This window comes from Panthera leo, chromosome D4, assembly GCF_018350215.1.
Source record: "Panthera leo isolate Ple1 chromosome D4, P.leo_Ple1_pat1.1, whole genome shotgun sequence".
NCBI lineage: Eukaryota > Metazoa > Chordata > Mammalia > Carnivora > Felidae > Panthera > Panthera leo.
Genome location: NC_056691.1, coordinates 11516530 through 11530575, shown reverse-complemented (window position 1 = coordinate 11530575; position 14046 = coordinate 11516530). Strand labels below are relative to the sequence as shown.

Genomic DNA, 14046 nt, shown 5'->3' with positions numbered 1-14046 from the left:
CTAGATTTTAGTTTCTAAAATCCCCTATCTTAGAACCCTATTTAAAAAACAACAACAAGGGGCACCTGGGGGGCCAGTCGGTTGCGTGTCCAATTTCGGCTCAGGTCACGATTTCATGGTTTGTGGGTTCGAGCCCCGTGTCAGGCTCTGCATTGACAGCTCATAGCTTGGATCCCGCTTTGGATTCTGTCTCTCTCTCTCTCTCTCTCTCTCTCTCTCTCTCTCTGCTCCTCCCCCGCTCACGCTATGCGTCTCTCAAAAATAAGTAAATGTTAAAAAATATGAAGAAAATAAAAGAAAAACAACAAAAACCCCAGCCATGTTAGGTGTTGGGGACTCTGCCATCTGCCCACAGCTCCCCCATTCCACATCTGATGGCTGTGACTCCCTTGCCTTCTGTACGTCTCCATAGTTGACTTCCAGATCACTGTGATTTTCCTGGATCAGCCCTTCTGCCAGGAAAGCTCCTTAGGTCTCAAAGCTCCTTGGAGAACGGAAGCCCTCTCAAAACCTAGCCGGACATCCAGCTGCAAAGAGAGATAGATACAACAGTCCCCAGCCAGGGGCTGCCTGAGTGGCTCAGTTGGTTAAGTGTCCGAGTCTTGGTTTTGACTCCAGGCATGACCCCGTGGTTCGTGAGATCAAGTCCCGTGTCGGGCTCTGCACTGACAGCACAGAGCCTGCTAGGGATTCTGGCTTCTTCTATTCTCTCTCTCTCTCAAAAATAAATAAACATTAAATAACAAATAAACATTAAAAAAAAAAGAGTCCCTGGCCAGGGGGCTGCAGGTCACCAAGGTGAAGTGATGGGCGGCAGGGGCCAGGATCTCCCCCTGCAGTCCTGAGAAGCTCTACTGGGGGCCCTGCCTGCTTCACGTGCTTCTGCATTCACCACAGCTCTGGCTCACAGAGAAGCTTCTTCCAGATTCCCACCGTGGCACCATTCCACCATCTCACTGTCCCAGGCTCCCTCCCTCCTCTTGCCACTGGTGCTGGACGCTGGGGGTGCAGACGGGGGGGGGGGGGGGGAACGGCCCCCAGACACAAGTGAAAAGACACTTAATTGGATCTCTCCGCTTCGCCACCGACCAGCTTTTTGACCAATGGTAGAAAAAGAGAAGAAAAAACATTCACGGACAACGACTCTTGCCCCGACTTCCTAAGGCCCACCGTATTAATTTGCGTATTAACATGGACAGACATGTCCATACAACATGTCCGTATTAACATGGACAGACCTCTGGTATCAGGAAAGAGGCAGAAAAACCAGAGTCTGGGGCCCCTCCCGATGCCGAGGGGTGGGGGGCTGTGAGACTCTGAGAAAGCTACGTGGTATCGCTGGGTCTCAGTTTCCTCCCCTACAAACGATGGCATTTGAGTAGACGATGGCCAAGATCACGTGTAAAAATGTCTAGGCCAAACCGAATTCATTTTCCAGTGTATACGGTCACCAAGCAGAAGTCACCTGCTCTGGAAATTTTAACCTAATTTATTCCAACATTATCTCTCTGGGTTTTGTTTTGTTTTCAGGTACAGCCGCTTCATTAAACAATAGAGCACAAAGGCAGCGCATTTCGTCTACTTCAGATGACAAGTCTTTCAAGTTACGACCGAACTGAGAAAGGAGAACAGGGAAGTCATTTCTCACGAGGGAAACCAGGGGAAGCAACCTTGGCTTCGCGCATGTGCAATTTCCGGAAGTGCCAGCGGGGGAGCGGCCACGGGCTGTTTGTTTCTGCCTTTTCTCTTGAACTCCGAGAGAGCATTGTTACAATGGTTTTGATGTCGCCTAAGGTCAAAAGGACTGGGGTCAAAGCTGCCCGCTGATGAACCCCTCGTTCAGGATTCTTCCCACCGGAGCTCACCACGAGACTGTGACCCCTTTCTGGACCGTCAGAGGATGAGACTGTGCTTAGCCAGTTTCTTTTCAACCTCTGGACTTGACCCCCAACCAACGAGTCTTCTAACGGCACCACCCAAAATGGATCCCTGATGGCCCCGGCTGGTAAGTGACCTGCTGGGACAGCACAAGTGAAAGCGCCTGACCCATTGCCCATTGCTCAATGGAGGGGTGTTTCCTTCGCCCTTTCCTAGTAACGGAGGAAACCGTGGTGGATTCTGCTGCCAGACCCCTGACTCCGCACTGACGAATGACCTTCACTACCAACTAAAGGAACAAGAACCAAGTAAATGTCTGCTGCGCTCAGCACTCAATTCGGTACTGGCTGAACGACTGAGCAGATGCTACTGGAGAAATGAAGGCCATCCTGACATTAAGATTCTATGAGCCTAGGGAGGCATCACGCCTGCTGTGGGGCGTTCCCCTCTTTAGGCCCTGCAGCAGCCAAATTTCAGGATGCACATAAGCAAGCAGTTGTCTGTCTAGAAATTTCTGTATTGTTCTCTCTTCCTTGTTCCTTGGGTCTCTGTGCAAAAGGCCTGACTGATTCTCAACCTTGTCTCTGTCTTCTGAGCCACACCTCTACTCTCCGCTCTTTTAGGCCACTCTGATGGGTCCTGTCCCTGGGCACCAGCATTTCACCTCCCTCCCGGAACCAGTATCTGATAGGCCTTGGCCTTAGGCTGTTACTGGAAGGTTGATTAGAAACAGCTTGGCTTGTGAGACGGACATACCAGATACAGGACATGACCTGGGGAAAACTTCTCCAGTCTGGCCGGGTCAAAGGATAGCCTTTCCCAAGAGGGGTTCATGTCTCACTGTGAAGTGAGGTGAGCGAAAGCAGGTCCAGTCTCTATCACCGACCGCCACAACCCAAACGTGCAGGTGGTTCTGGTGCCCCGGGGCCACAGCTCGTCATCCTTCCAGGCTTCCATGGCAAAGGGGTGTTATTTTCCTGGGAGGGAAACCACCTGCCCTCAGCCAGCCCTCCAACAGGAGCATTATTGGAAATACCTGTGTCTCTATCCCATGATTTAATTTGTTTGGAATTTAACCACCTGGCAAGGGGGAAAAACCCCAAACGGTATGGAAATTTTCTTTCAAAGATTCCAAAAGGAACAAGGAAATACAAATCATTCTTCCTACCCTCCATCTGTGAGTAGAACACAGCACCCGGGCAGGGCTCTAGCGGCCTCCTAGTCATTTCTCCCTTTCCCGTTTCTCCCCCAACCCCTGCTTTTTTTTTTTTTCCCCCAATTATTTGCTGTTGTAATGGTCTCTGCCACGATTTGACCACACCGAGGTCCACTTCCTCACCTGCCCTCGGGTTCCCTGACTGGGCTGTCATGATAAAGAATGGACGAGGGTAAGGCGTTCCTCGGTCTTCACATTCCTAATCCTCTTCTGGAATTCTGTGCTTGGTTATGGAAACTGTATCGTGACCCCAAACCGAAACAGTACATCTAAGTTCTCAACCACAGTATCCACAGATGTCAAGAGGAGACGGAAGCTGATTTCTGTCGCCGAGGACAGAAGCCCGAGAGAACTCGCAAGTGGCATTTTGGCAACGGGTGGGCAAACCGATGCCCTACAGAAATTTCCCGGGGCCAGGCACTCTCCTGGTATGTTTACTCCACAAGCCAAGCTCTTTCTAAGTTCATCAACTCCCGACATAGCCTTCTAAAGCCAAGCATCAGATAAGCCATAGATTCCTTTAGGCCAGGGTTTCTCAACCTTGGCACCACGGACATTTGAGACTGGATAACCCTTTGTTGTGTATATGGAGGGCTGTCCTGTGCACTGGTCTCTACTCCCTAGATGCCAGTAAGCATCACGTCCTCCAAACTGACAGTCAAGAATGTGTCCACACGTTGCCAAACGCCCCTCCCCCCACCAAGGGAAGGGGCAGGGCAAAGAGCCCCAGTTGAAAACCACAGCTTCATCTAAGTACAAAACCCTCACACTATCCACCAGCATAAATCACCCTTTTATTTGCGGTGAATACACGTCACTTTATGTTGTCTGTGTATGTCATTCACGACAATGGAATACCTTCTATTTATCAAGAACGGGGTCTTCAAACTTCACAGTTGTTTAAAAAAATTTTTTTAAATGTTTATTTTTGAGAGAGACAGAGACAGAGCGTGGGGGGGCGGGGGGAGCAAGGGCAGAGAGAGAGGGAGACACAGAATCTGAAACAGGCTCCAGGCTCTGAGCGGTCAGGGCAGAGCCTGACGTGGGGCTCGAACTCACAGAGTGCGAGATCATGACCTGAGCTGAAGTCGGATGCCCAACTGACTGAGCCACCCAAGCGCCCCAAAACTTCACAGTTGTTTTAACTCATATTTTGCTTCATCAATCCAAGTGCAAAATGCTAGCAATGAAATGATTAAAAAAGGAAAAAACAAGGGACGCCTGGGTGGCTCTGCCGGTTGAGCGTCCAACGTCAGCTCAAGTCACGATCTCACGGTTTGTGGGTTTGAGCTCCGCATTGGGCTCTGTGCTGACAGCTCAGAGCCTATAGCCTGCTACAGGTTCTCTCTCTCTCTCAAAAATAAATAAATAAACATTAAAAAAATGAAAAAAACAACGATGGAGAAGCAGGACAGGAAAGTACTCTGTTCGCCTTTGTCCTGATCCTGGTCCTTAAAAATGCGGCTGGCATCATGTGTGTACAAATAAGCCTGCCCACCCTCTCTGCCTTCCACGTATGCATGCACACGTACACACAAACGCAGGGGCTACTGTGCATACAGCAGGCAACACTCTAGTTCTCAAGGGCAAACTGCATAGGGAATGTTTCGGCCATGTGCGCGTGAGAAACGCCCAAGGGGAAATCGACACGAAGGGCATCTCTGGGGTTCATGGCTTGGCCTGGTCACCCCACGAATTTGTCAAGGGTGCTGCAAAAGAGTACAGCACACTGAGAAGGGTCCAGATACTGGCCGCCAGGGCTCCAACTCTGCGTGTTGCACGCAGCACGCTCTTGGCCACCGACTGGAGTATTTGGGCATCTATCTTCTTCTATGTTAATGAACAGTTTTTTTCAGACGCACTTCCAACTCTACCAGCCTAAGTTTCTAAGAATATAATGCAGACAAATGTCACTTCCACCCACCCCACAATCCTTCTCTGTTCTAAATTAATCATTTCTGCTATTTCCACCTTGAGTGATGGTGACTATACCCCTTTCGTCAGCAACGGCAAAACGCGCACACGGTATCCACTCTGCTTTCAAGAAAAAGGATTAATCCTGTCATCAGACGTGATGATCTTATTCCTATTTTATGCCCAATGTTAAATCTCTGAGGACAGCTAATGTTCCCTTTTCAAAGAGATATTAAAAAGATCCATTCAAGTCTATCCAAACTGGATGCTGGAAAATACCAGTCCCATGGTACATGTGAAGTCACCAACATATTTCTAGCCCTGGGTCCCAATCCAGAGATCACTTGACTCTATATCCCATGTAGAGATTTTCCATCCATCATTTCCTCCTTCCAGACATGCTTCATAAACGGGACCTGCTTCTGTAAACACCGAAGAAATAACATGCACGTGGTACTGTGGAAGATGCAAAATAATACAGGAAATGCAGGAGACTATCTCTAGCAGTGAGCTCAAAATCTGATTTTAAAAACTGTGTTCAAAGACCGACTGCTTCATGTTACGGTAGGAACGTCAGCCATTCTTGCTTTTCCATCACATGGTAGCATCGGAAGCCCTGTTTCATGCTTACACCTGGTAAGACGATCTCTTACCTATGTAACTTTATTACTGGGAGATTTAGGTCCTGGAGGTGTGTTTCTTACTCTGGTTAAATAGAAGTGTGAGGGGAAAGAGAGGGGCGGAAGGAAATACAGATGGGAGACAGTCTCCATGCCTCAGGGGCTCAAGCAGTGTCTGTTGAGAGTCTCGGACAGACTTAAAGAAGGTGATAAAGGGATGACAAAGGGCCCTATGTACTCAGAGGAGGACACTGTTACATTGTGGTAGACAGAACAAAGGTCTCCAAATAGGTTCAGGTCCTAATCCCTATGAACCTATGAAGCCTGAGTATGTTTCCTTAGAAGGTAAATGAAACCCTAGAGGATAAAGCAGGAAAAAACCTCTCTGACCTCAGCTGCAGCAATTTCTTACTTGACACATCTCCAAAGGCAAGGGAATTAAAAGCAAAAATGAACTACTGGGACCTCATGAAGATAAAAAGCTTCTGCACTGCAGAGGAAACTATCAACAAAACTGAAAGGCAACCGACGGAATGGGAAAAGATATTTGCAAATGACCTATCAGACAAAGGGCTCGTATCCAAAATCTGTAAAGACCTCACCAAACTCCACACCCGAAAAACAAATAATCCAGTGAAGAAATGGGCAGAAAACACAAATAGACACTTCTCTAAAGAAGACATCCGGATGGCCAACAGGCACATGAAAAGATGCTCAACGTCACTCCTCATCAGGGAAATACAAATCAAAACCACACTCAGATATCACCTCACGCCAGTCAGAGTGGCTAAAATGAACACATCAGGAGACTGTAGATGCTGGAGAGGATGTGGAGAAACGGGAACCCTCTTGCACTGTTGCTGGGAATGCAAACTGGTGCAGCCGCTCTGGAAAACAGTGTGGAGGTTCCTCAAAAAATTAAAAATAGATCTACCCTAAGACCCAGCAATAGCGCTGCTAGGAATTTACCGAAGGGATACAGGAGGGCTGATGCATAGGGCACATGTACCCCGATGTTTATAGCAGCACTTTCGGGGCGCCTGGGTGGCGCAGTCGGTTGGGCGTCCGACTTCAGCCAGGTCACGATCTCACGGTCCGTGAGTTCGAGCCCCGCGTCAGGCTCTGGGCTGACGGCTCAGAGCCTGGAGCTTGTTTCCGATTCTGTGTCTCCCTCTCTCTCTGCCCCTCCCCCGTTCATGCTCTGTCTCTCTCTGTCCCAAAAATAAATAAACGTTGAAAAAAAAAAAAATTTATAGCAGCACTTTCAACAATAGCCAAATTATGGAAAGAGCCTAAATGTCCATCAACGGATGAATGGATAAAAAATTGTGGTTTATATACACAATAGAATACTACCTGGCAATGAGAAAGAATGAAATATGGCCCTTTGTAGCAACGTGGATGGAACTGGAGAGTGTGATGCTAAGTGAAATAAGTCATCCAGAGAAAGACAGATACCATATGTGTTCACTCTTATGTGGAGTGGATCCTGAGAAACTTAACAGAAGACCATGGGGGAGGGGAAGGAAAAAACAAGTTAGAGAGGGAGGGAGCCAAAGCATAAGAGACTCTTAAACTCTGAGAACAAACTAAGGGTTGATGGGGGGTGGGAGGGAGGGGAGGGTGGGCGATGGGTATTGAGGAGGGCACCTGTTGGGATGAGCACTGGGTGTTGTATGGAAACCAGTTTGACAATAAATTTCATATTAAAAAAAGAAGAAAGCAAATCATTACAAGGTTGCAGGTGCAATGAAGGTTGGTAACCAGCTGAACCTGAGATGGGGGGTGCTGTCCTGGATTACCCCGATGGGCCCACTATAGTAACACGGGTCCTGAAAAGTGAAAACACAAGAGGCAAAAGGGAGGGTAAGCGAGTAAAATACAATGTGAAAAGGACTAAGTGGCCCTTGCTGACTTTGAGATTGAAACAAGGGCCACGAGGCAAGGAAACTAAGTGGCACCCAGAAGCTGGAAAAATGCAAGAAAATGGATTCTCCTCCGGAGCTTCTAAAAAGGAATGCGGTCTTTTTGATACCTTTTTGATTTCAGCTATCGATTTTAACCGTTTTGATTTTTGATATTGTGCTCCACGTGTATCTTACAGAACTGTTAAGATAATAAATTTGTGTTGTTTTAGGCCACCAAGGTTGTGGTATTTTGTTACAGCAGCAAGAGGGAACTCCTAACACATACACATTTTACAACACCCTCGACGCTTTTTGGTCTGATCTGCACAAGGCACCCCAACCTTCTCACCCTTTGCCCCACTAGCCCCAAAGGATGAATCTATTTATACACAAGATGTTCTACTGGGACCTACCCAGAGTGGTTTGGGCTAGGTCACTCTTCTGTTTTTTAGGCAGAAGTCACACTTACCCACCAGCACAATACTCACACACATAGTGCAGTTTAAATACACTGAAGTCAGAACCAGGGGACCGATTGTTGGCTGAATATCTCTTTCTTTAAACCGAAGACTTACAAGTAATAATTTTCAAGGTCCTCTTCACTGATAATTTGCAAAGGGCTGAAATTAAGATCGGTTTGCACGCCTGCGGTCCCAGCGCATGGCACCAAACGGGCCCTAGATGACCATCTGTTGAATGAACAGGGTGATGGCTTTGACATGAGTACACATCTGGCCTTCTGGATGAGAGATGGTCTCTACAGGAGCTTTTTGAACTAGAGGTGACCAAAGTAGCATCCAAAAGGAATTCAGCCCTCTAGCCTTTCTTCTCTTCGCCCCACAAGACCACTTCTACATCTGAGACTCTGATCGTGGCCAGACTCCCCTAGGCTTGAAGAGAAAGTGGGGTGGGGACACAGTCCCGTGCTTTATGCACACTTAACTTTCTATTCCTACAAGATTGAAACCTTTGGCAATTTTGGTAATTTTCCAGTGTATTCATTTTCCCTGGACTCCACATGAAAGAGGAAATCTCCACTTCTGGCCACAGAGGATTCATCTTTTTTAAACCCACAGAATGATCTGAGTTTCTAATCCAAAAGGTGTTTAAGGAAGGGTGGGAAAATACGCAAGATATTATCACCTTTGCACCAAAAGGAAAACCACCTGAGACACTCTTAACACAGATGAGAAATAAAATGTAAACTCCCTTCTTTTGCACTTTTCTGTGGCATCTTGCATACCCTTAATAAAGAAATTGCTGCCGGGAATAATCACAGAATCAAGAAACACACAAACAAAACCCAAAACAAATCTATTTAAAAAACCCAAGAAACATAAATGGCATTTAGCTGTCATCCACACTCCAAATTTTACAAGGGGAGAAACAGAAGCCCAAATATAATAGGAAATTACATTCAAAAGTAAAGTTAAGATGAATAAACGAAGAATTTCAGGCAAAAAAAAATTTCTAATAAGCAAAAGTCTATTTTTTTTCCCTTGCCCCAAACAAAACTTCTCAGGAAGATGGATTTCAGCAACCTGCCTACCCCAGAAATCCTGTGTGAAGCATTAAGTCGGGATAATTTCCACATAGATTGCTCTGGTCTGGGGGAAAGGCCAAAAGGCTTATAAGGAAGAAATTCTAAAAACGGCCTCAAATTATAAGCAAATACTACAGTTATTCCATCTATCCAGACTGATACCAAATCCAAATTAAATAATGTTTTAAGAGAAACAAAGTTTAATATTACTACTTTTAAGTACTCAGAGTATCTTACAAGCTAACTATGCTTTCAATGACTGCCTTTCCATGGTCTGCATAAATCAGTTATGTAAAAAAGTCAATATCCAATTAAGATTTTAAACAATTCTTAGAAAAACCAGAGTAAGAAACTAACTTTCTCAACACGAAAAACAGTTCTTGAGCTAAATTACAACATTATATTATTGGAAGAAGAATGACACTTCCCAAATGTATCTGACCAAGGGATTTTTTTAACTCATTTTTTAAATTATTTTTTTATTTCAGAGACAGAGCACATGAGCAGGGGAGAGAGGCAGAAGGAGAGAGAGAGAGAGAGAGAGAGAGACAGACAGACAGACAGACACACAGAAGGAGAGAGAGAATCCCAAGCAGGCTCCACACTCACTGTGGAGCCTGACGCAGGGCTCGATCCCATGAACCCAGGATCATGACCTGAGCCAAAATCAAAAATCAGACGCTCAACCGAGCCACTAAGGCACCCCCTGACTAAGGGATTTTTATGTAAATAGCTATTAATAATCCATGTGAATAGCGGAATGGACTCTGGGAGACAGTACAATAGCCATTTGGCTTTTAAAATCATGAACAAGACAAGTCCTTTTATCACTAACATTCTTTGATATGATTATGAAAGACCAAGCCAATAATATGAGACAAGAAAGCTAAATTCAAAATAGCGGTTAGAAAGAGAAAAACTATAATTTATAGATGATATGATTGCTACCTATCATACCCAAGAAACAATCATGGACCTAGGAGAATAGTTTCAAAAATGAAGTTGACAGTTTACAAAGCAAACTCACACACAGCGAGAACTTACACATTCCCAGCTAGGAAATGTAATGAGAAGAAGAGAATCCCATTTATAACAGGGAAGGGGAAAAAAAAACCCACAAGAGTAAGAACAAAAAGAAAATCCTGGGGCACCTGGGTGGCTCAGTTGGTTAAGCATCCCACTTCGGCTCAGGTCATGATCTCATGGATCATGGGTTCGAGCCCCGTGTCAGGCTCTGTGCTGACAGCTCAGAGCCTGGAGCCTGCTTCAGATTCTGTGTCTCCCTCTCTCTCTGCCCCTCCCCTGCTTGCATTCTGTCTCTCTTTCAAAAATAAATAATATTTTAAAAAATCCCACATAAATTACTTAGGAATATAGTTAACAAAAAATAGTTACAAGATCTTGGAAGAAAATAATTTACTGAGGAGCATAAAAGACAAACATATAGACGCTGAACTCTTGGCAAGACTTAACAGTTAAAGATGCTACTTCTCTCTTTATTCATTAATAAATTTAAACCAATTTCAACAACAATCACAATAGCAATCTTTTTAAAAGCCATAATCTTATAATTCCAAAGCTTAATTAGAGGAATCCATGTAAACACATCATCAGGAAACTTTTGAAAATTAAGAATTCTTTGGGAAGTCTTGTATTATGAATATTATAGTGAAAACAAAGTACTGCCAGCATAAAATTTAAATATGAGAGTGAAGACAAAAGCCTTTAGGGAAATATTAAAAAATTTGATTTCGTAAAAGCTTGAGTTAAAAAAAAAATAAGCAAAATTAAAAGACTAATTTAGAACCAGAAAAACACTTTCAAGAAAAATGCAAGCCCTTGATACGTAAGTACCTCTCATAAATAAAATGTGTAACTCCCAAAGGATTAAAATTATTCGGAAAAAAAAATAGTCACACTTACCAGTGATAAAAATGAATGAAAATTAAAAGGAAAATTAAGGCATTTTCATCTAGCTTGCTGGCAAAGGTTTTTAAAATGAATAGCACTCAGCGTTAGTGACAACCAGGGAAAATACGTGCTTTCCCAAATCAGCTGGACAGTGTAAATTGAGATCGATTTTTGAAAGGCAATTCAGGAAATAATGCTACAATGTCCAGACACCGTATAACATGATTCTGAGAGGTCACAGGCCAATCCCACGTGTTTAGGGCTACAGCTGTGTACCTAACATGTGTACACGCCCAGGTTTATCTACCGAGTAGGGAGACAGACCTTCTGGGGCTAAAAATGGGGGCCTGCTCTTTCCAGGCTACTGGGTGCCCAATTATCTCCAGTGCAGGTGACCCTGGGACGGGTGAGTTTGGGTCTATAAGCAGGAAGGATGCGGATGATTATACCTGTTTCCTATTCAATAGTAGATTGCCAGTTTAAATTCTTCCTTCATGAGGATGGAAAACTATGGGTGAAGGGCTGTGGCCCATTAACCCAGATTCAGCCACACTCTGCCTTGTGCACCAAGGATTCTGAGGGTCAAGGTGCTTCTCCTCCTCTGTGCAGCTACCTGGCATCTTGAGCAAGACACCCTTTTCCTTGGATCAATCAAGGGCTTTATGTAGCTCCTACTACTCACTACTCCTATGTAACTTCTTCCCACCCAACGGTAAATTCCCCTGAAGCAATTCAGGACTTCCACAATCAAGGAAAAAAACAAAAAACAAAACAAATTAAAAAACTAGCAATATGCATGTCAATCGAAGTATCCAATATGCCTAAAAACACAAACTTGCTTAAAAGTAAATGTACGAATAAAAAGTGTGGAGATCAGCATCCAAGCAAGTCAACTTGGGGGCGCGTGGGTAGCTCAGTCAGTTAAGCGCCCGACTCTTGGTTTTGGCTCTCAGGTCACCATCTCATGGTTTGCGGGTTCAAGTCCTGCAATGGGCTATGTGCTGACAGCATGGAGCCTGCTTAGGATTCTTTCTCTCCCGCTCCCTCTGCCCCTCCTCTCCTCACTCCATCTCTCTCTCTCTCTCGCTCTCTCTCTCTCTCAAAAAAAAAATTGCAGATCAACTTGGCATACCTCCAATTCCCAAAGGAAAGGGAAACTTAATGTTTTTATTACAATGAATACTTCCTTGAAAAATAAGATTTTTCTGACCTAACAGAATCTCAGAGACTTTATTTAGCCTTTGATTTTGCTCACAAATGGAACTTCACCGCTTCAAAATCTCTTCTGTGTTTACAATTTTAAAATACTCCTAATTTACAATATCATAGATATATCCAAATTTAACATCCCATTGAACACCAGGGGAGGGAATGGTGGAACAGATTTGTCTCCAAGTTTATAATAAGTAAGTTAAAAATTTTTAAAAAAGGGGCGCCTGGGGGGCTCAGTCAGTTAAGCATCCAAGTCGTGATGTCGGCGCAGGTCATGATCTCACGGTTTGTGAGATCGAGCCCTGAGTTGGGCTCTGTGCTGACAGCACAGGGCCTGCGTGGGATTCTGTCTCTCCCCCTTTCCCTGACCTTCTTCCTCTCTCTCTCTCTTTCTCTCTCTCTCTAGAATAAACAAAATGAAAGAAGCCAAAATAAAATAAAATAAAATAAAGTATAAAAAAAATCTTGGAGGACGACTGTGCTGTTTGTGCTGCTTGGTTTTTCCGGGCTTTTCTTTAAAACGCACGCAACACGCCCCGTCTACCCCCATCGTCCACATCCTGCTGTCTTCAATGACACACGCTCACCGCATTCTGTTGCACTCTACATCCTTGGAGAGAATAACATTTGGTTCCCCCCAGAATGCCACTGGTCTGGGAAGAGCAGCTAGAACATGTAAAGGCAGAGAAAGACGAAGAGAAGGGACTCTTGAAGCCTAAATCAGTTTCCTAAAACTAAATCAGATCGGGAAGATGGTAAAGCTATAATACAAGAGTTTTCATTTTTATTTAATGAAATGGAAAGCAAAGGAAACATTTTTCCTTTTTGGACATAGGACACCCCCCTTTTTTTTAAGGCGACTTCAATGAACCTTTGCCACAGAATCCCGCTGCTCTTTCAAAACAACTGTCACCTCAATATTCCACAGCAGGGACGGCCATCAATACAGAACAGGGTCCCAAGCCATTTGGAATTCCCAATTCGAGCAGTGTCACAGCACGGAGAAGGTGAAGAACAACCTGTTCTTTTGCTCTGTGTTGAGTTCTACCTGGTTGGCCAAGTCCTTGCTCTTGCGGGGCTTAAGCTCCACTGGGGGTGACTAAGGATCCAGCGACAATAGTACCAATTTAATATCTGCACAGCCAACTTCGATCTTCCGAGAGCCTTCTCATCCCTCATCAGATTTACCGGTCACACCACAGCGTGGTTGTTGCTATGCTCTGACACTAAGTGTCCCGCATGAAGCTGAGCTCATAAATGGTAGAGCCAGCCTGGCCCCCCGGCCAGACTCCCTCTCAGCCCAGGGGTGGTGAGGGATAAAGGAACAGCATGGCAGCCAGGGCTCCCATCACCCCCTGCCTTGGGTCCTGACTGCAGCTTCAACATCTATACACCGCCACTATTTTGTGAGGGTCGTAACGGCTTCTGGAAAGTGCCAGGCTATTACTCCCTTTCGTTCCCTTTGAAACAGCGGCTCTAAAACATCACGGGGTCCTGTGTCTTCCACGTTACAAAGAAAAGGATGTTCACTATGGCTTCATGCTGGAGAAATGGACGGCCAACCACCGTCAAATCCTGCTTCTCCCTGGCAGTCACCAGCATCTACCTAGGGGCAGCCTCTAAGTGGGGCAACATCTAGAAAGAAAAGAACCTTTCAACGATGGAGTTAAGAGACTGCCTTTTAAAATTTCATTGCTGAAGTTCTTCCATGAGTGGCTGATCATAAGCGGTCTACAGATTATAGACAAGGGGACTTACGGATGCCAAAAACTTAACAGCCAAGTTTCAAAGAGCCATGCACTTGACACAGATAATCACTATCATCTCTGAAACACAAAAAGCCCA

At 45.1% G+C, this 14046-nt stretch overlaps 1 protein-coding gene across 6 annotated transcripts in view; it reads right to left on the bottom strand.

Moving 5' to 3' along the window:
• PIP5K1B (phosphatidylinositol-4-phosphate 5-kinase type 1 beta) overlaps positions 1-14046 on the bottom strand; it is a 311111-nt gene that overhangs the window by 159940 nt on the left and 137125 nt on the right. The window lies entirely within an intron of this gene.